The sequence below is a fragment of the Aedes albopictus genome, chromosome 2 (assembly GCF_035046485.1).
Source record: "Aedes albopictus strain Foshan chromosome 2, AalbF5, whole genome shotgun sequence".
NCBI classification, from domain to species: Eukaryota; Metazoa; Arthropoda; class Insecta; order Diptera; family Culicidae; genus Aedes; species Aedes albopictus.
In genome coordinates, this window is record NC_085137.1 from 486,353,661 (window position 1) to 486,373,014 (window position 19,354).

At 40.4% G+C, this 19,354-nt stretch overlaps 1 protein-coding gene and 2 long non-coding RNA genes across 9 annotated transcripts in view; 2 read left to right on the forward strand and 1 right to left on the reverse strand.

The window, feature by feature from the left end:
- Window positions 1-5,982: 5,982 nt before the first annotated feature.
- Window positions 5,983-19,354, forward strand: part of LOC109623115 (neurabin-1) — a 196,661-nt gene continuing 183,289 nt past the window's right edge. For all 7 annotated transcript variants that reach the window (XM_062854168.1, XM_062854171.1, XM_062854167.1 and 4 more), the window contains exon 1: window positions 5,983-6,684. The gene's annotated coding sequence lies outside the window, so the exon portion shown is untranslated. The remainder of the gene's footprint in view (window positions 6,685-19,354) is intronic.
- LOC134288662 (uncharacterized) lies at window positions 8,561-10,049 on the reverse strand. The gene is made up of 3 exons (XR_009998087.1): window positions 9,705-10,049; window positions 9,580-9,644; window positions 8,561-9,515 (listed from the first exon to the last, which is right to left on the reverse strand). It is a non-coding gene; the product is annotated as an uncharacterized LOC134288662 (long non-coding RNA).
- Window positions 10,234-11,523, forward strand: LOC109420009 (uncharacterized). Its single transcript, XR_003896506.2, has 2 exons — window positions 10,234-10,904; window positions 11,416-11,523. It is a non-coding gene; the product is annotated as an uncharacterized LOC109420009 (long non-coding RNA).

The following is a 19,354-nucleotide window of genomic DNA, read 5'->3' on the forward strand; positions in this document are numbered from 1 at the left end:
CCGGGATTCTACCCGAAGTCGTCTGTAGATCCCGCCGGGAATTCCCTCCAGAGATTCCGCCTGAAATTCCCTCGTAACATTCTACCAGGAATTCGCTCTAGAGACTCCGCCAGGAATACCCTCTGGAGATTCCACCAGAAATTCTCTCTAAAGATTCGGCCAAGAATTCCCTCTGAATATTCTGTCAGCAATTCCCTCTGGAGGCTGCATCAGGAATTCCGTCTGGAGATTTCAACAGGATTTCTTTATGAAGATTCTACCAAAAATCCCCCTGGAGCTTCGACCAAGAATTCCCTGTGGAGATTCCGCCAGGAGTTTGGGAGGAGGAATTCCGTTAAAAGTTCCTTTCCCTCTACAGCTACAGCATGGAATTCCCTCGTAGTGAGATCCTTCTGGAGATTCCGTCAGGAGTTTCTTTTGAAGATTCCTCCAGGAATTCCTTGTGGTGACTCCACCGGGAACTCGCTGTGAGGTTTCCGCCAGGAATTTTCTTTAGAAATTTCTCCAGGATATCCTTTTGCGATCCCGTAAATTATTTCGATTAGGCAATCCCTCAGAAGTTCAATTTGGGGATTTCCCAGAAGTTCCTTCTGAGGATTTCTCCTGGTGTTTTCTTCAAAGATTCCTCCATAGTCCCATTGAGATTCCTCCGGAAGATCGTTCCGAGAGATCCCCCGGGAGATCCGTTTGCCGTCTCTTCAGAACTCCCTCTGCGGATTCCTCCAGGAGTTCCCTCAAGAAATTTTAGTATGAGTTCCCTCTGGGGAATCCTCCAAAGGTATGCTTTTAATTAAACCTATCTTTTGGTCTATGAGTTGCATCCATGGTGCCACATCGATGTCACGTTACACGTTATTCATCTGCAACAACCAAGCAGCTCATCAACCCATCGTAAGGAGGAAAATTTGATCCTACGACCAACATAGGCATGGGATGGTTTGAGGTTATGGTTTTTCATACAAAATGACAAGGATGATCAGGAACAGCACCATAGACAAAACTGGATTCACCCAGAGATTCCTCCTGGAATTTCTATAGTGATTCCTCCAGGGATTCCTGCAGGAATTCTCTCTGGGATTTTCGACAATTTTTGAACTTCAAAAAATCATAACTACACTAACTACACTTGTCAAAACTTAATTCTTTCGGCAGAAATTGAAAGCTATACTTGTTTGCTACAACTTCTCCCAACAACGTGTGCCAATAAAATTGAAGGAAACATGTGTAATTATCGCATTTGTGATCAGAAAAACCTTAAAAAGTTGATTTTTTGATAGATTTCGATCTGGAACACCCTAATACCCAAGTAACAATCTTAATTCTATTTGGTTTTATTTGTTTTTATGATAGTTTTATCGGAATATTGCATATTCTAGTTTATCTTATCGGAGTCTCAGCTGACCACAACTATTCTTCGTCAATATGTGGTTTTAAAAACACCTCCAAGAATACTTGAGGTTCAGTTCATAAAACCATAAACACAACAAGAACTGTTGAACTTATTTTCAGTTTTATAAGGTTCTTGTAGTTATCTTCAATCATCCGTTCTTGATCAAGAGTAACTGTTCTCGCATAAGAACAGTTTGGTACATGAAAAATATAAGAAAAAACTCAAGCATCAGATTTTGATTCTCATCGTTCCATTATTGCTGCCAATCAAGAACACCTACCCGGAAACCCAACCGCAACGCGGTGCAGTGCCAAGTTCCTCCGGTTGCAGCATTCGAAATGAGGTGGGTATGGTCATCTAGGACGTCGTTTCCCGTGTAATCGGGGTTCCAATCATCGATCTTCAAAATCAACAACTACTTACCTGTTGGAAGTGCTGACCGGAGGAATGAGGCACTGCACCGCATCAAGGCCGGTTATCGAAAAAGGTCTGCCTGGTTGGCAACGGTACCGGGCTGATAAATAAATTCATCGGACGAGATTCACAAAATCCACCGCGGTGCGATAATTTATTGTTTGTTTACAATTTGGCGTACATGTTTTATGACGTTCTTGGCGGAGTTAGCATAAACCTATATCAAGAACGTTATAAACCTGAGTACTCTTGTGTAATACTTCTTACCCTTGCATAAGATGAAATAAATTTAAGGCGTTCTGGATGGAGGCCAACCAGGCTGCATTGAGAACGTTATAAAGAAAACTCATGAGCAATGTTCGCATGACCAGGAATAATATTTTTAAATATTTTATTAGTGCGTTATAATGGAAGCGCGTTGCAATTTTTGGAAGTATCTTGCAACATATATACGATGAATTTCGCTTGGCATTTGGCATCCTTGTTACACCACGGAAATATTTCCAATTTGTGTAATAAATTAATCCCGATTTCAATAATGTGTCATTTTCATTGTGTTTTCAATTTCAATTTAATTCACCAAACTTTTCTGTCGACATAAAAGCTGCATCAGCAACAACACTGACAAATTTATTATCGTTTTATCGTGCACTTGAAGAATTCTACAAGGAGAGAGCAATTCGCCTTGAGGACAACTTGGGAAGTACAACAAGTTTTAAGAGAAATTTAAAAACAACTCTCCAAGAGCATCTTAGGATGGGCCTCTTTGGTCTTATGGCGGGTTTATGGTTGAGTTGATGTCGTGTTGCAGAGCAATTTGGTTTATGCATGGTTTTAAAGAACAGGTGTTGAAGAATACTTCAAAAGCATTATAAAATTAATTTTGTTGCTTGGGTATACATACCCTAATATACATACCCTAATATACATACTGAAGACATTCCTGGAGGAATCCCTGAAGATATTCCTGGAGGAATCCCTGAAGACATTCCTGGAGGAATCCCTGAAGACATTCCTGGAGGAATCTCTGAAGACATTCCTGGAGGAATCCCTGCAGACATTCCTGGAGGCATCCCTGAAGACATTCCTGGAGGAATCCCTGAAGACATTCCTGGAGGAATCCCTGAAGACATTCCAGGAGAAATCCAGGAATGTCTTCAGGGATTCCTCCAGGAATGTCTTCAGGGATTCCTCCAGGAATGTCTTCAGGTATTCCTCCAGGAATGTCCTCAGGGATTCCTCCAGGAATGTCTTCAGGCATTCCTCCAGGAATGTCTTCAGGCATTCCTCCAGGAATGTCTTCAGGGATTCCTCCAGGAATGTCTTCAGGGATTCCTCCAGGAATGTCTTCAGGGATTCCTCCAGGAATGTCTTCAGGGATTCCTCCAGGAATGTCTTCAGGGATTCCTCCAGGAATGTCTTCAGGGATTCCTCCAGGAATGTCTTCAGGGATTCCTCCAGGAATGTCTTCAGGGATTCCTCCAGGAATGTCTTCAGGGATTCCTCCAGGAATGTCTTCAGGGATTCCTCCAGGAATGTCTTCAGGGATTCCTCCAGGAATGTCTTCAGGGATTCCTCCAGGAATGTCTTCAGGGATTCCTCCAGGAATGTCTTCAGGGATTCCTCCAGGAATGTCTTCAGGGATTCCTCCAGGAATGTCTTCAGGGATTCCTCCAGGAATGTCTTCAGGGATTCCTCCAGGAATGTCTTCAGGGATTCCTCCAGGAATGTCTTCAGGGATTCCTCCAGGAATGTCTTCAGGGATTCCTCCAGGAATGTCTTCAGGGATTCCTCCAGGAATGTCTTCAGGGATTCCTCCAGGAATGTCTTCAGGGATTCCTCCAGGAATGTCTTCAGGGATTCCTCCAGGAATGTCTTCAGGGATTCCTCCAGGAATGTCTTCAGGGATTCCTCCAGGAATGTCTTCTGGGATTGGTAAATATTGAAGTAAGTATATGGTGTTTTAGAAAATTGTGAAAAATCGTGAAATTTCATCTAGCGTTTTCCGGAAAAAAAGCCATCTATGATTTTTTTTGGAATTCCATGTATGATGTATGATCATATATGGATATCATATATGGATATATGGATAATTGGAGACCCTTCGGCTCAAACCTGTGCGGTAATAAAAAAAATCCCCAACAGTCAAAATATTGACCTTGGGTCATACAGGTTAACGAAGTCACACATTCACCTTCGTCATGTAATTACTAAGTTAATTGGAAATTATCACCATTAAGTCACGGACTCTGGACCTACGCATCAACAACACACTCCAGCGCCAATGACAATCCTGAACCCCACAGAACAACACTGACATATATAAAAACCTGTTTCACTGCAACGTCGGAATCACTTTTAAAAGCTGCATCCAATTAAATCGTACGTACTTAATGTTGATGCCGGGACAAAACATGCGGTGAAGATGCTTCGAAGCATGCTTTCCTTTACAGATGACGATGGACGACGTACATCCATTGCATATCTTCACTTGTTGTGGGTAATGCAGGAGCCTCCCTCCGTCGAAGACGATTCGATGACTGGGCCAGGCCAGATGCATAACGGCACCAAGGCCAAAGACGTGACTTGGCTAACGGTCTGGCTGGTTCAAGTCGACTGTCGTGTACTATAGTCCGAGGACTTATTGCTTTTCTCTCTCACTAGATATAATGGGTACGGAAGAGTATAATTGCAGAGGTGTTCTATCTGTTGAGCATTTTGTGCTATTATTCACTAATATATTTTGTGGTTTCTCGTTCCCTTTGAATCTAGAGTTTTAATTATTAAGTAGTCAATCATGTACATATATCAATTCTGCTGTATTTGGTCTTCAAAATAGATTCGGTTTGGTCTGATATAAATTGGACTTGTCTTCCTGATTTGTTGCTGTTTTACTTAATTTCTTCTTACATTTCTCTCCTGGATGTCCTGTTGTATTGTTTTCCTTTTTCTTCTTTCATTGTCTATTATACTTTTTTTTTTAATTTTTATTTAAGTGTAACAATCTGTTGAACTCTTTCCTCTATTTCTCTTTATGTTTTTGTTTTCTTATCTTTGTTTCTTCATATCCTTTGTTTCCTTCTTTGCTTTTGTCTTGCTATTTTGTCTTACTGTATTACTTTTAATGTTTTTTCATGCTTATTCGATTGTCTTTTTGTGTCTATAAAACATATTTGACTATATTCTTCCCTATCAGGTCATTTCTCTCGTGAAGAGATGCCAATATCTCCGTAAGCCCTATAGCGAGCACACGCCGTGAGGCGAAACGAAAGCGAGAAAATAGTCTCGCCACTCAAATTAGCCAGCAGCGTGAGCTGCCCTGAAGAGGAGAAAAACAAACATTCCTTTCAATAACAGAGCATCGCCGCACTGTTTGTTGATGCTGCTCTGCTACCTCACAACAACCCACGAAAACCGGTCCAGATCGAATCTGGCTGGCTGGCTGGCTAGACCCGCCGCGCCGTGTCCCAGGCAGGTATTTGCGGGGCCGAGAGCAATGAGGCCAAAGTAGCAGCTCGTTGCACTGTGCCGTTAGTACCCCTACTATCGATTGAAATTGGACCTCGCGGTCCCCGGCAGGCGGTCGCTCGGTGATCAAGTCGCTTTTTTTTCTCCATACATTTAGCTGCACATTGAAGAGAAAATTGCAATTTGAGGATTGAGCACGAGTTCGACGGAACCAGTTTGGAGGTTGAGCTAAAGAAATTCGTTGAACTACTTCCTAGTTGCACGGGGATTGTTTCGAGCATTGAAGGACTGAATGCCGAGTGTAAGACTAAGGGAAACAAGATTGAATGGTGAAATGAGTTTCATTTCTTTAAATTGTTTGAAATATGATTTACTTCAATGATTTCAATTTTCTTTCAATGTCAAGTAATTTCTTTTATAATATTTTTATAGAATATCTGTAATAAGCTCTATAGAATGGAGATAGGCGAGCTCGTCCCCCTTTATCAATTTATACAATCATAAGTTCGATTTGTTCTAATTACTATTGATTGAAACATTTCATAACAAAATGTCGCTGTGCAGGCTTTTAGAATAATAATGTAAGATATTTTTCACTGTGCTGAGTTAATCTTTATTATTACTAATAACCCTCCCCTTTGACCCTTTCTCACTTTTGATGTGCAAAATGAAACACAATTTTTAATAATGGTCTAATTGTTGTTCCCTTCTTTTTCTCTATTTTCAGACGCACCCCTTCAATTTACACCCCTGCATGCAGAAATACGCAGTTCAAAAAAGTGTCCAGAGTAGCTGAATCGGAGTAGAAGGTGCCAGAGTGCATGTGACACACAATAAGCCCTTTGTGTACAACCCTTTAACCGAAAGAAGAAAAAAAATGTAAACAGCGGCGTTTTGTTTCGCAGTGCAAAAAAGAATCATCATCCACGTCGTGCCCCGTAGTGAATGTGTGAGTGTGCATAATTTTGCCCAGTGCAAGCGTAGTGATCGATTGGGTTTCCCCTTCTTCGGTGGAATCAAGCGAGCCTCCACACAGTCCTCTACAGAGTGGAAGAGCCTCAGTAGCTCAACGCAGCTGTAATTTTGTGTGTAAAGTGTGTTCGTTCGGGTCTGGTTGTGGATGTTTGTGGTGAGTTCAGTGAGGCAAAAATATCGGAAGCAAAAAAAAAATTGTAATCATTTGGGACGGGTTGTGGATGAAAAGAAGAAGCACGAATAGAGAGAAAAAATAATAACACGCGAATCAATAATGGAGTGCGCCTGTAGAGTTGTAATCAACATGACGACAACGGTAGATTGCCGACGATTATAAGCGGATCTAAGCGATTCTGTCAGGTGCGAAGAGTGTAGCAGGTTGAGACCAGTAGCGCAATTTTGCGCTTATCGAGCCGGTTGGATTTCATTTTTTGGAGGTAAGATGAGTTTGTATTTTTTATATATTTTTTTTACATAAATCGTTTGATATCATTTTTCTACGGATAACGCTTCTGAATCGAATGCAGAAGTTTTAGGTCTTAATCTTTGACTCGTCCCTTTCTTCCTATTTTTTATTGATGTTAAACACTTCGACTTTCGCATGAACTTACGCAAACGCAGTAGTATCGCTACCTCCCCTTTCTCCAAATTGACCTGCAATTTGATGTAACAGGCGTCGATTTTCCCGCGATGTACCTACTACGGAAAAAAAACCAGAACCCAAAACTGGTAAAATGCATCATAATTCAGCGATAAATCTATGTTTTAACGTGTTATAAAAATCGCCTTAAAAACAGCATATAATCATGACTCGTTGGGCCGTAACATGAAGCTAAAAAGAATAAATTGTAGCGTGAAATCATGCCGCATGTAATCAAGAATCATGACAAAAGTTTATGAAATAATAAGCCTTACTTATGAAACTATGTTTGTCGTTTATGATTCCTCATTGATTTTTTTATTTTTGGTTGTAACTCGTGATTCCAATTTTTTCTCAACCCAATTTGGTTTGAAAGGATATTAGATCCACAACAGGAGTCATACAACCCAGGTTACAGGAACTAGGGATACGAGCACCGGTTTTGGCCAGTCTAACAAAACCAATGAACCTATGAAAACTACCAACGTGTCAAATGAAAGGTTTCAATCTATATTTTGTAGACTAAATGTAGGTTTTGCAGGTTGTGCACTTTTCTGCTACAACTCAGTCAAGTTTTAACCAATTGACTTGAAATTTTGTACACGGCTAGATACTATACCTTTCTCACCAGGTTCCGAAATTGTGTCAATTGGTTCAAAATTGACTGATTAATAGCGGAAAGTGGCCAAAAATAGAAGTCTGCCCAAGTTCCCTACTTGATTTTTGAATTAAAAGTTGCACTGGTTAAAATATAAGCCCTACGTCAGTTTTGGCCAAATGGTTAACTTTGGTTTCTGTTTGGCTAATCACGTTTATTTCTTATGGGAGTGGCCAAATTAGAAACACCCTGGTCAAAAGAGCTGTTTTAAGGAAATTATTTTTTCTTGCATTTTTTATTCAAATTCAACATATCAAAAATGTCTGAAAATAACATCCGACATAAACAAATTTGATATATAACTTTCTATCCCATTTCACTGAATTTTACAATCGACAATTTCTTGAATGGAAAGTTTCAGACTGAGAGAAAGCTGTAAATTTAAAAACTGATGCCTTTGGTAACCATAACAATTTTTTATGAAAATGGTTAAAAATATTTATAATAATCGTCGTTAACATCATGATATTATGACTCGTAATCATCATTTCATAAAGGTATATATTTTATGACAACATGACATAAACAAAAAATAGTTATTTGAGAAAGTAAGGAGATTTCCATGAACTGGGCGCAAATTCAACTAGATCACAATAAAACCAATCTACAGCGCGGTGCTGCAATGAACTCAACAATTGTCGGACCCCCAAAACTTAAAATGGCATTACAGATGTAAAGTAACTGAATTTTTATTTTTGTGTACGCAGATCTCAAGAAATGCCGGTTCTGGGAATTTGCTGGTGGATGACCAGCAGTCCAAACCAAAATAGTGCAAGAACTAATCAATATAAAAAGTGCTAAAAAATACCGAATTTTACCGAAAAAACATTGCAATAAGTAGTAAGTTAACATTTCAAATTCAAATAACACAGAAAACTAATCGAAACATTATACCCAGCGCATGTACAACTACCAAAAACCCCATAGACAAATGCTCAGCAAAGCCTCCAAACAAAGAACGATTCCACTAATTGTAAGTAAAAACATTAACCCTCCTAGTTCCCCTGAGGATGGTAACAACCTGTAACGGGACTCGGGACGGCATAAATCTCGGATTTGATACTACCTCCGCTTAAGCGCCAGGCAAGCTATTTCTTGCCGCGAAGGAAGCGAGTTGTCTCACCAAAGAATCCCGACCCGGCTGCGAGACCTCAGGGCAGGTCCTAAATCGCGACCGCTGACCCACGACCGAAACCTTAGCACACGACCTCCAACGAACAGAAACAAACTATCAAAAGAAAAGCTATCAAACTGCAGGGTGGATAGGTTTCCTTTGTAGGTTTTCCTACCCAGAGCCTATTCTACTCGACCCGAACACCGAAATCTGAAATCACCAGTATTCTCTCATCCAATCACTTGAACTTACTAAAATTGCCAAAAGAGTTATGCATTTGGTACCAAGTTTTACTAAAACTAATCTTTGAAAAGGTGTGTTGCTATGTACATAATGATCTTAACTCTAGGGGGTTAGTATATACAATTTTGGGTAGCGCTTACTTGTTCTTTTCTCACTGTACGATCCTCTTTTCCTTTCTCCTTCTCCTTTCTGATAATGCGAATCTTTCCTTTACTCGCACGGAATCCTGCCACCGAAACACGTTCTCTTCAGGGTGTCACCTTTTTGATCGGGTAGCCTGCACGTGTGCGGTTTTATGCTTTCCGCGGCCCTCTCTCGGCGGATAGCGGCAACTGAACCACCATATGTTGCGTCACGTGGTGAACGTCACAATCACCCCGTAGCGGTACGTTCGGACTAGTGGTGAATATCCGTCAATGGAGGTAACGGAGGTTGAAGGCTTGGCTAGGATGACCTGTCACTGGCAACATCGATGCTCGATGCTCGCGATGTTGTTATGCTGCACTGGCACAATGCTCATCGGCCCAACATGGTTCGACGAATATCGTCGGTGGCCGTGACTTTGGACGGTTACCACTACGTCCTAGGGGTGGACCTTCACTTGAAGGAAAGTCTTCAAGTGAATAATTTCAGGCATTAATTTTCGATTTTCGTTCACTTGAGCATATTATAGTTACCTGATTACTATTAAACGAGGATTCACAATAGCTTTCTTTCTTCTCGAAAAGCACGTTTTTCTAACCTGATATAAAATTAAACATTTAGCACATTTTCTCTTTTTAATTGGCAATTACAATCTTACTTTTCAGTTTTGGGATTCGCACTCACTACTTTACACCAGAAATAATCCAATCATCGACTAGCTCTACAAAATTAATAGTTCAACTTTTTCTTCTATGTCGCACTGCCGTGTCTTAACTGTTCGGTGGTTTAGACTTAAGAGACTGGATTGTTCAGAATGTTGGACTTATGCCCTTGACCGACGATACCCGAGCTCGTAAATGTTCGGTGTTTTTCGTGTACTTCCTTTTAGGAACGCAAATCTTTAGTTTTGATCAGGCCTTTACTGTAGAATCGCAACTTATATGGGATCAGAGACATGGAACGCGGGTAAGCCTACACGGAAATAATATCATTTTTGGTTTCATTGCCATCTGTATATATTTTGTAATAAAAGATTACATTAAAATACTGTAACCTCGTTACATTTCCCCCTACCGATCGGAAAAAAAAATAAATGAAGGAACTGAATTTATTTTTTTTTTTTCAAAAAATAATTAGTTCTTGTTTGAGGTAGTTAAAATTATTGTTGATTTCTATTTTAACTGAGGCAAAATTTGTGTTGCTGCATGTATACTTACTAATAGCTTATCTTTAATTATTGAATTATTTAGTTTGATTTTATTTTTACAGGTTATTTTTATTGCTTATTGACGTTTACTATCTGTACATAACTTTAAAAATCTCTTTACTAATTTTCCGAACCTACTGTGCCGTTCTAATGGGATACCATTGCTGAAAACTTGGCGTGACCGTTCATCACACCCAACCATAATAACGCGAAGCGTCGAGAAACCTCCCAACCATATCTTAAACAAACCAAAATCATTATTGGACTATCCGGAAACATCCGAACCAAACTCCAAATCTAAATAAATTGTTGCTGGAACTATCGCAGTTCCAAATGACATCAACCTACGGTATCCCCATTCCAACAGCCTCTACTGTATTCCGATTAATCGACCCGTCGAAATAATCGACGAAACTTTTGACATTTCTTACTGTCAGCTAACTGTGTGGTGAAAATGAAAATGAAAACAAAACCAAAGTGAAAAGAAAACTGAAAAATGTTTAATTATTGTGAGTGGCAAAGAAACAACTTAAAAAAAAAACAACTATTGCAGCGAGAAACTTGGAAAAACTCAACAACTATTGCAGGAATCATGGATGGGCAACTGTGTCAGCTACGTCTGTTGTTTGTGGTGCAAAATCTATTGAAAAAGTGAGTAACAAATCGGACTAAACTTTCAAAATGTGTTCAAATGTGAAACGGACTGATGTAAACAACCCGCCCACGCACGGAATTCAAAGTGTATCGTGTACCTACTTTCTAATTGTGAAACTGCAGAATGCAGCGATTTTAAATGTTGCTATTTACAGTGTTTACCTTTAGTGCCTGGTGGTAAACATCCAGTGTTTTCCTTCGATTGTGTGTTTACATAGCTGTATTATTGTGAACTAACGACTCGTTCGAAGTGTTTTTGTGTTGTGAAACTCTGTCCAAGGATATGTAAGGGAAGAATCAAGGTTCGAACGACAGCCTGGTCATTGTCTGGCCCTACAGACTCGCACCGACTTCCAGCGTACTCTCCCTTCTCTGTTCACCTCGGTGAACTCCGGGCTTGGGTGGTTAAGCTGGCTGATCGTTCTAAGGCAACCGATTATTCCCATGCACATTCCTTTACATAGCTCTATCAAATCCTCTAGAACTAAACGCTATTCTTCCGTTTTAGGTTGCAAGCAGTCCTAGAGGGGATCCATCGAGCCGCGAAGAGGAGATCGCTTGTAAGGACAACGTTATTGAAGCCAATCCCTCTCGCCGAACTCGGAGTTGCCAAACCGTAAGTTTGTGTTTTCTTGGTCTAAACCGTTGTAACTGTGCTCCTATTTGCAACAGACATAGCTTTGAAGAGAATGATCGAATTGATTACTTTTTCTGAAGATGCGTAGCATGGTAGACGCCTAATCTATTTCCTTGGAGATCTACCAAGTCGTAACATGCTGTACCTATCTTTCCTACCACTTTTGCCATCGAAAATGGGTCAGCCAGTTTCGCAGAGAATTGCTTGCTTTTATTTGATTGATGGAAGTTCTTTTTCAAGACAATCTCCCCTATTTCGAACGACGGGATTGTCTTGTTCGATCGCAAGTTATAATGTTTAGCATATCGTTCATATGCTTTCTTTAAATTTGCTTTAACGGCCTCAAAGATCGCGCGCAAATTCTCGGTCATTAGCGAAGGTTCATATATGACATCAGTCCCTGCCTCCCTTATATGCATATATTCAGCTCCTGAGCTTATATAGTTACGCCCATAGTTAATGAAGTAGGGTGTAAATAGCGTTGATTCATGGACAGCTGTCCTAATCGCTAACGCTACCTTATGTATATCTCTGTCCCAATCTTTATGATCGTCCTTTAAATATGAACGAATTGCCGCTCCTATTACCCGGTTAACCCTTTCTGTTGGGTTGTTTTCAGGGTGATAGTTTGCATTTCTCCAATGCGTAACGTGATACTTATTTAGAAACTTTTCAAATTCTTTTGATTTGAACTGTACCCCATTATCAGAAATTACTATTTCTGGTACGCCGAACAGGAGGAATACCATGTTCTCCAGAAATGCAATCAAGGGCGTTGTTTTAGCATCCCTGAGCGGTTGTATCATAACAAACTTTGAGAATAAGTCTGTAACTACTAAAAGGACAGAGTTTCCCGCCTTGGACCTTGGAAACGGTCCGACAAAGTCAACGGATATCGTTTGCCATGGCATCGAGGCCAGTTTTTGTTTACCCATTAATGGTTTTGGGTTGGCATTAGGATATTTGGTTGTTTTACATGTTTCACAACCCTGGCAGTATTTTCGAACATCGTTCTCCATTGATGGCCAATAGAACTGCTCTTGAAGTTTTTTGTACGTCTTATTACGCCCAAAGTGCATTGCATCGTGGGTGTCTTGGACTATTTTGAATCTCTGGTGCACGGGCGGTACAAATTTCCACTGAAACCTAGGGTCAATCAATTTAGATGGAACCAGCTTATAAATTTTGCCCTGGTTTACCCGGAAATCTTTGTATTTTGCTTTGTTTGACAAAATGTTTTGCTTTAATATTTCATATTCGGGGTCTGTTACAGTAACATTGTTCACTGCTCTGGATAGCGCATCCGCGGTGACATTCAAAGTGCCCTTTCGGTATACCAGTTCGAAGTCGTACTGCTGCAATTTTAATGCCCATCTTATCAGTTTAGCTGATCCACCCTCGGCGTTACCGAAACGTAGGGACGAATCGAAAACCGTTATCGTTCTAGAGAAAAAAGGACTGATAAGCCGAATTTTCCTAACCTAGAATATTTGCATATTGCGGTAGAAATTTTTCCGGTGATTTGTCACGGAATTTCTCCAGTCATTTTCCCAGGAGTTCCACCATTTATCGAGGAATTTCTGTAAGAATTCCTTCAAAAGTTCTTCTGCGGATTTCTTCGGGGATCCGTCCGTTGATTTTTCAAGAAGTTCCTCCAGGGATTTTCTGCAGGATTTGCTCTAAAAAATAGCGGAATTTTCCGTTACTCACTCCCAGTCAGGGATGGGAACACTCACTTGCAAAGAGTTACACTCACACTTGCTGTTTTCTCAGCTCAGAAGCGTGCAATCAAGAAACGATGTATGGACGAATTTTGCCTTGTGGTTTTGTCTAAAAGTTTGCCGAATAGAGTAGGGTTAGCACACACATCCTAAAGTCGTGACAGAGCTGTGAAAGCGACTCTCCACGAGGTGAGTGTAATTTACATTCACCTCGTGGAGAGTTGCCTTCACAGCTCCCTCGTCACTTTGGGATTTGTGTGTGACCCCTACACTATTCGGCAATTTTTTAGCCAAAACTACAAGGCAAAAGTCGTCCATACATTGTTTCTTAATTGCACGCTTCTGAGCTGAGAAAACAGCAAGAGAGTGTAACTCTTTGCAAGTGAGTGTTCCCATCCTTGCTCCCAGTATCACATGAGGGTACCGGGATGCTTCGTTGGCATGGCCCCCTCGTTCGGCCTATCTTAACGTAAACCAAAAACTTAAACAAACACGCATAACAGGATATCGGAAAAGCTATGCGCCAAACAACTGTAACATTTCGTTTCAATTTTAGCACTTTGGAACATTAAACTTGAATGAAAATGTCACTTTGTTTAGCTTTTGTAGACGCTATGATTCTTCGGCTTAGTGGGTAGTCTTACACGTGATTATTAATGGCATGATTCTGGAACATTTCGAATTAACTTTTCAATAACTGAACATTTGATGCGACGGTCAAAGACGCTATTTTGAACTTGTATATTTGTTTTCAACGAATAATAATTATTTTACAAATTAAATGTGGGCCGAATATTGAGGACATTTTGTTCACTATGTATCCAAATCTTGGCCCATCAGTAAAGTGACGTCAAAAACACCGATAAACTGACGTCAACAACATTGCTTACGTAAGAACCAGAAAGAACGAACAGGAAGAAAGATTTTGTGTGCGTTGACTGTAAAAATATAACACAATAATAGGGTTGTGTTGTTTTCGTTACTAAATTAAGAAAGAACTTCAGTTTCAGATTTATTTTTAGTTTTTTGAAAATTTGGCTCCAAAAATGTAATTTGAAAGTAAGATTGGTGAATAAACAGTGATAATACTCCAGCATAAATATAAAAAAAAATGAGATAATAAAGGGTTCTAGCGCTTGGGAAGCAATAGGCCAACGTTGTATCCACTAATAGGTCAATTTGTGTACCATAGACCAACGTTGCATACCATCACATCGAATCTTTTCAACGTAATTAAATAAATTCTTGAATATTTACGTTAGTTTACTTCCAATTGGTGAAACATGCATTGCCTAGAGTGCGTAATAGGGTCAACATATTATATCTAGTGCTATTAATTCATGAGGGCTGGTCAAAATTGTCAAGGCGGCTTGCAAATTAGGCCAAGGAATGGTACATATACCCTGATGTCGAATTCGCTTCCTCTGTCATGTCGTTTGATGTTTAAAGGTCCAGTGTAATGATTGTGTTGTGAAGAGCTGGAGCGCGGAGCCTCATAGCCGTGCGGTTTGGGTCACCAAGCTTCTAATCGCACCATGCTATGGGGTGAGGGTTCAATTCCCGCTCCGGGCAAGAGCTTAACTGCCGTTCTACGCATAATTGTCCCGTGTTATATGGGATTACCATATAACATGGGACAATCGGGCGTAGAACGGCAGTTAATAACATTTATACAAAATTTGACATTGAAAACTTTCATAAAACTGTGAAATTGGTCGTTTAACGCTGAACTGGTACCAGGCTTGATTTCAGTAGGTAATACCATATATATTATTCTTTCTATACATCACGCTTATTAAATAGCAAAAAGTTGGAACCAAAAAAGTATAACGTAACTTCGAGGTATGACTGTATAACGTTTGTCCGACGCCTCGACGATATCGAAATGTATTGTTATTTTCCGGACATTTTCATAGTTAGCAAATATCCCCTGATTTCAACACTCTCGATTCCATTTGACGCGGATTATTTTCTCATTGTTTCCTATTAAAAATGGTTCTAATTGGTCCAGGCGTTCCGGAGTTATGACCCTTTTAGTATGTAACCCGGAAATGCACCGGCCGAAGTAGCCAGATGGCGGCTGCTTGGCTTAAAAACCATATAATGAGGTGAGGATATATTAGATATGAGGAAGATGTCCGGAGTCCAAAAATGATGATCAGAAACATAAGATGGAGGACGAAAATAATAATGGTAGTTCTGTTATGGAGTTTTTGGCCCTAAAACCATGCAATATGGGTATATTTGGTATTAAGAAGATATCCAGAGTCCAAGGTGATCAGAAAATGTAATATGGCGAACCAAAACCAATGTGGTAGCTGTTATATACAGTTTTAGGCACTAAACCATAGACTAATTTCAAGACCTCGATGTACCAATGAAAACCATTAAATTTTGTGTATCCAGTCCGGTACCCAATAATATTCATTATCGTGTATTTTTTCCGTGTAAATTCCATTTTGTGTAAATTATATTAACCTTCATCCAGCCAACGTACATTTTCCACCTTCGGAAAAGCACAAAAATGGTCATAACTTTTTTGTTTTTCGATGGATTTTGATGAAATTTTCACAGCTTCCCGAAAAACTCTTCTAGTTTATGTTGCCGGGGACATGGGTGCCTGGTCCACATGGTTCCGGAGTTATTCCGGATCTTCTTGGGGTACCAAAATTGGCCACATACTTTGCGCAACGTATATCTCAAGATCCCGATGAGATAGAAGTATAGTGTCTTCGGCGAATTTGTTTAGAAGGTTAAGAACTAACTGGCAACGGCGACTTTGGTTCGCGATTCGGCCGCTAGGCGGCGCCAGTGTCAACAATGTTCAAACCCTCATATCTCAGAAACCTGATAAGATAGAATGATACTGTCTTCGGCAAAATTCTTCAGCAAGCTCAGAACTATCTGATAGTAAAACCTTTGATTTGGGATTTATCCGCTAGGTGGCGCATTGTGTCTGAAAAATTCAAACACGTATATCTCGATACCCTAATGAGGTACAAGCATGTCGTTTCCAGCAAAGTTGTTCAGCAGGCTAAGAACTATCTGGCAATGGTGTCTTTGGTTCGAGAATCATCCGCTAGGTGCCACCAGGGTCAAAAATCTTCAAACTTCTTTATCTCGGAATTCTGATAAGATAGAATGATGTCGTCTTCAACAAAGTTCTTTAGCAAGCTAAAAACTGTCTGATAGTTGAGTCTTTGATACGAGATTTATTCGCTAGGTGGCACCTTGTGTATAATATTTAAACACGTGTATTTTGTTACAGTAATAAGCTAAAAGCATGGCGTTTTCTGTAAAATTGTTCGGCAGGTTGAGATCCATCCGGCAATGGCGACGCTAGGTGACACCAACAATCAAAACATTCAAACAATTTTATCTCAAAAATCGGAAAACGTCCAGCAAATTGTTCCGAAAGTTAAGAGGAAGTAAGACGTATCTGGTGTCCTTGGTTCTGATATTATTCGATAGGTTCCGTCTAGTATTAAGAAAATATTTGTATGAATACCCTAATGAACAAGAAGTTTTCCATTGTCAACATAGTTTTCCAGCAAGCTAAGAGCAATTTGGAATAGTAGACGGTCGAGTACGGTGGTCCAAGAGGGAATACTTTAACACCGTTTTTGACCCCCAGCAGACAAATTTTGTCGTCCTACAATATTGCTTCTTTTGCTCCGTTTTTTCTTCCGGCAATGTCTCCGGGATTTTCTACAGGAACTTCTCCGGGAATTTTTCCAGGAATATCTCCGGGAATTCCACTGGGAATTTATCCATGATCTTCCTCCAGGAATTTCTACAGGAAATCTTCCGGGAATTCTTCTAGGACATCCTCCAGAAGTTCCTCCGGAAAATCCTCTAGGAAATCCTCCAGTAATTCCTCCAGGGATTCCTCTGGAAATTTCCCCAGGATTTCATCTAGGACTCCCATCAGGAACTTCTTCAAGAGTTCCTTCGGCAGTTTCTGCAGGAATTCTTTTGGGATTTTTTCCAGGAATTCCTCCGGACTTTTTTTTCCAAGATTTTCTCCGAAAATTTCACAGAGAATTTCCACAGGAATTCGTTCATGAGTGCCTCCGAGAACTCCTTTATGAACTCGTCCGGATTTTGTTTAAGGAATTCCTGCAGGATGTTCTATAGGAATTCCTCCAAGAATTTCTTTAGGAATTTCTTTGGGAATTTTTCCAGGAGTTTCTCCAGGAATATATCCGGGATGTCGGTTTTATTTTTGAAGAAAATCCTCTGGGAATTTCTCCAGGAAGTCTTCCGTGATTTTTTTTTCTCACAAAACCCTCTAGATTTTCTCCCGGAATTATTCTAGGACTCCCTTTACGAATACCTCCGGAAATTTCTCCAGGAATTCCTCCGGGGACTCTTCTGAAATTCCTCCGTGAATTTTTAAAGGAAATCTTCGGGATTTCCTCAGGAAATCCTCTGGAAATTTAACCAAGTATACTTCTGAGAATCCCTCTAGGATTTCCTCCATGAATTTCTCAGGAAATTTCTCTAGGAATTCCTCCAGTAATTTCTCCAGCAATTCCTTTGGGAAATTCTTCAGGGAATCCTGGGGGATGCCCCACAGAAAATTCCTGGAAGAATCTCTGCAGAAATCCCCTGTGGGAATACCTGGAGGAGTCTCCGAGAGAGTTCCTGGAGAAATACCCGAATAAATCCTGGAAATAATCCCGGAAAAAGTCCTGGAGAAATTACTGGAGGAATCACCGGAGGAATTGCTGATGGGAGTCTTAGAAGAGTTCCCGGAGAAATTCCTGGAGGAAGTCGTAAAGAAATCCCTAGTGGAATTCCAGGAAAAATTTTGGAAGGATTTTCTGAAGGAATTCTTATTGGAATTTCTGGAGAAATTCCAGGGAGAATTTCCAGCGACATTCCCGGAGAAATTCCCGGGAAAATTCCAGGCGGAATTCTTGAAGAAAACAAAGGAGGAATTCCTATAAAAATTCCCAGAAAAATTTCTGGAGCAATTCCCAGAGCAAATCCTGGAGAAATTCTCAGAGGGTTTTCTGAAAAAAAAAATCACGGAAGAATTCCTGCAGGAGGACTTCCGTGAGAGATTCCCAGTGGATTTTTTTTAAACCATAAGTTTTCCTGAAGAAATTCCCTGGAAAAATTTCTGGGGGATTTCCCGGACAATTTCTTGAAGAAATTTCCGAAGCAATTCCTGGCGGATTTCCTGAAGAAATTCCCGAAGGAATTCCCGAAGGAATTCCCGGAGACATTCCCGGAGATATTCCTGGAGGAACTTCTAGAAGAATTCTCGGAGAAATCCAGCCTGGAGAAATTCTTGACATAATTCTTGAGCAAAATCCCGGAGCAATTCATGGAGTTATTCCCGGAGGAACTCTTGGAGGTATTCCTGGGAAAATTCTCTGAGGAAATCCGGAGGATTTTCTGGAGAACTCCTGGAAAAATTCCCAGAAGAACTCTAGGGGAAATTCCCGAAGGAATCTCCGCAGGAGGCCCTGATGTGGGTTCTAGAGGAAATCCTGGACAAATTTCCGGAAGAATTCCCGGAGACATTTCCAGAGGAAACCCTAGAGAAATTCCCGGAGAAACTCCTGTAGACATTCCCGGAAGAAAAAATGGAGCAATATTGTGGGGTGACAAAATTTGTCTGCAGGGGGTCAAAGACGGTGTAGCGAATAACCTAGCGAATAAATCACGAATCAAAGACTCAACTATCAGACAGTTTTTAGCTTGCTGAAGAACTTTGTTGAAGACGGCTTCACTCTATTTTATCAGGATTCTGAGATATAGAAGTTTGAAGATTTTTTACCCTGGCGGCACCTAGCGGATGATTCTCGAACCAAAAACGTCATTGCCAGATAGTTCTTAGCCTGCTGAACAACTTTGCTGAAAACGACATGCTTGTACCTCATTAGGGTATCGAGATATACGTGTTTGAATTTTTCAGACACAATGAGCCACCTAGCGGATAAATCACAAACCAACGACTTTACTATCAGATAGTTCTGAGCTTGCTGAAGAATTTTGCCGAAGACAGTATCATTCTATCTTATCAGGTTTCTGAGATATGAGGGTTTGAACATTGTTGACACTGGCGCCGCCTAGCG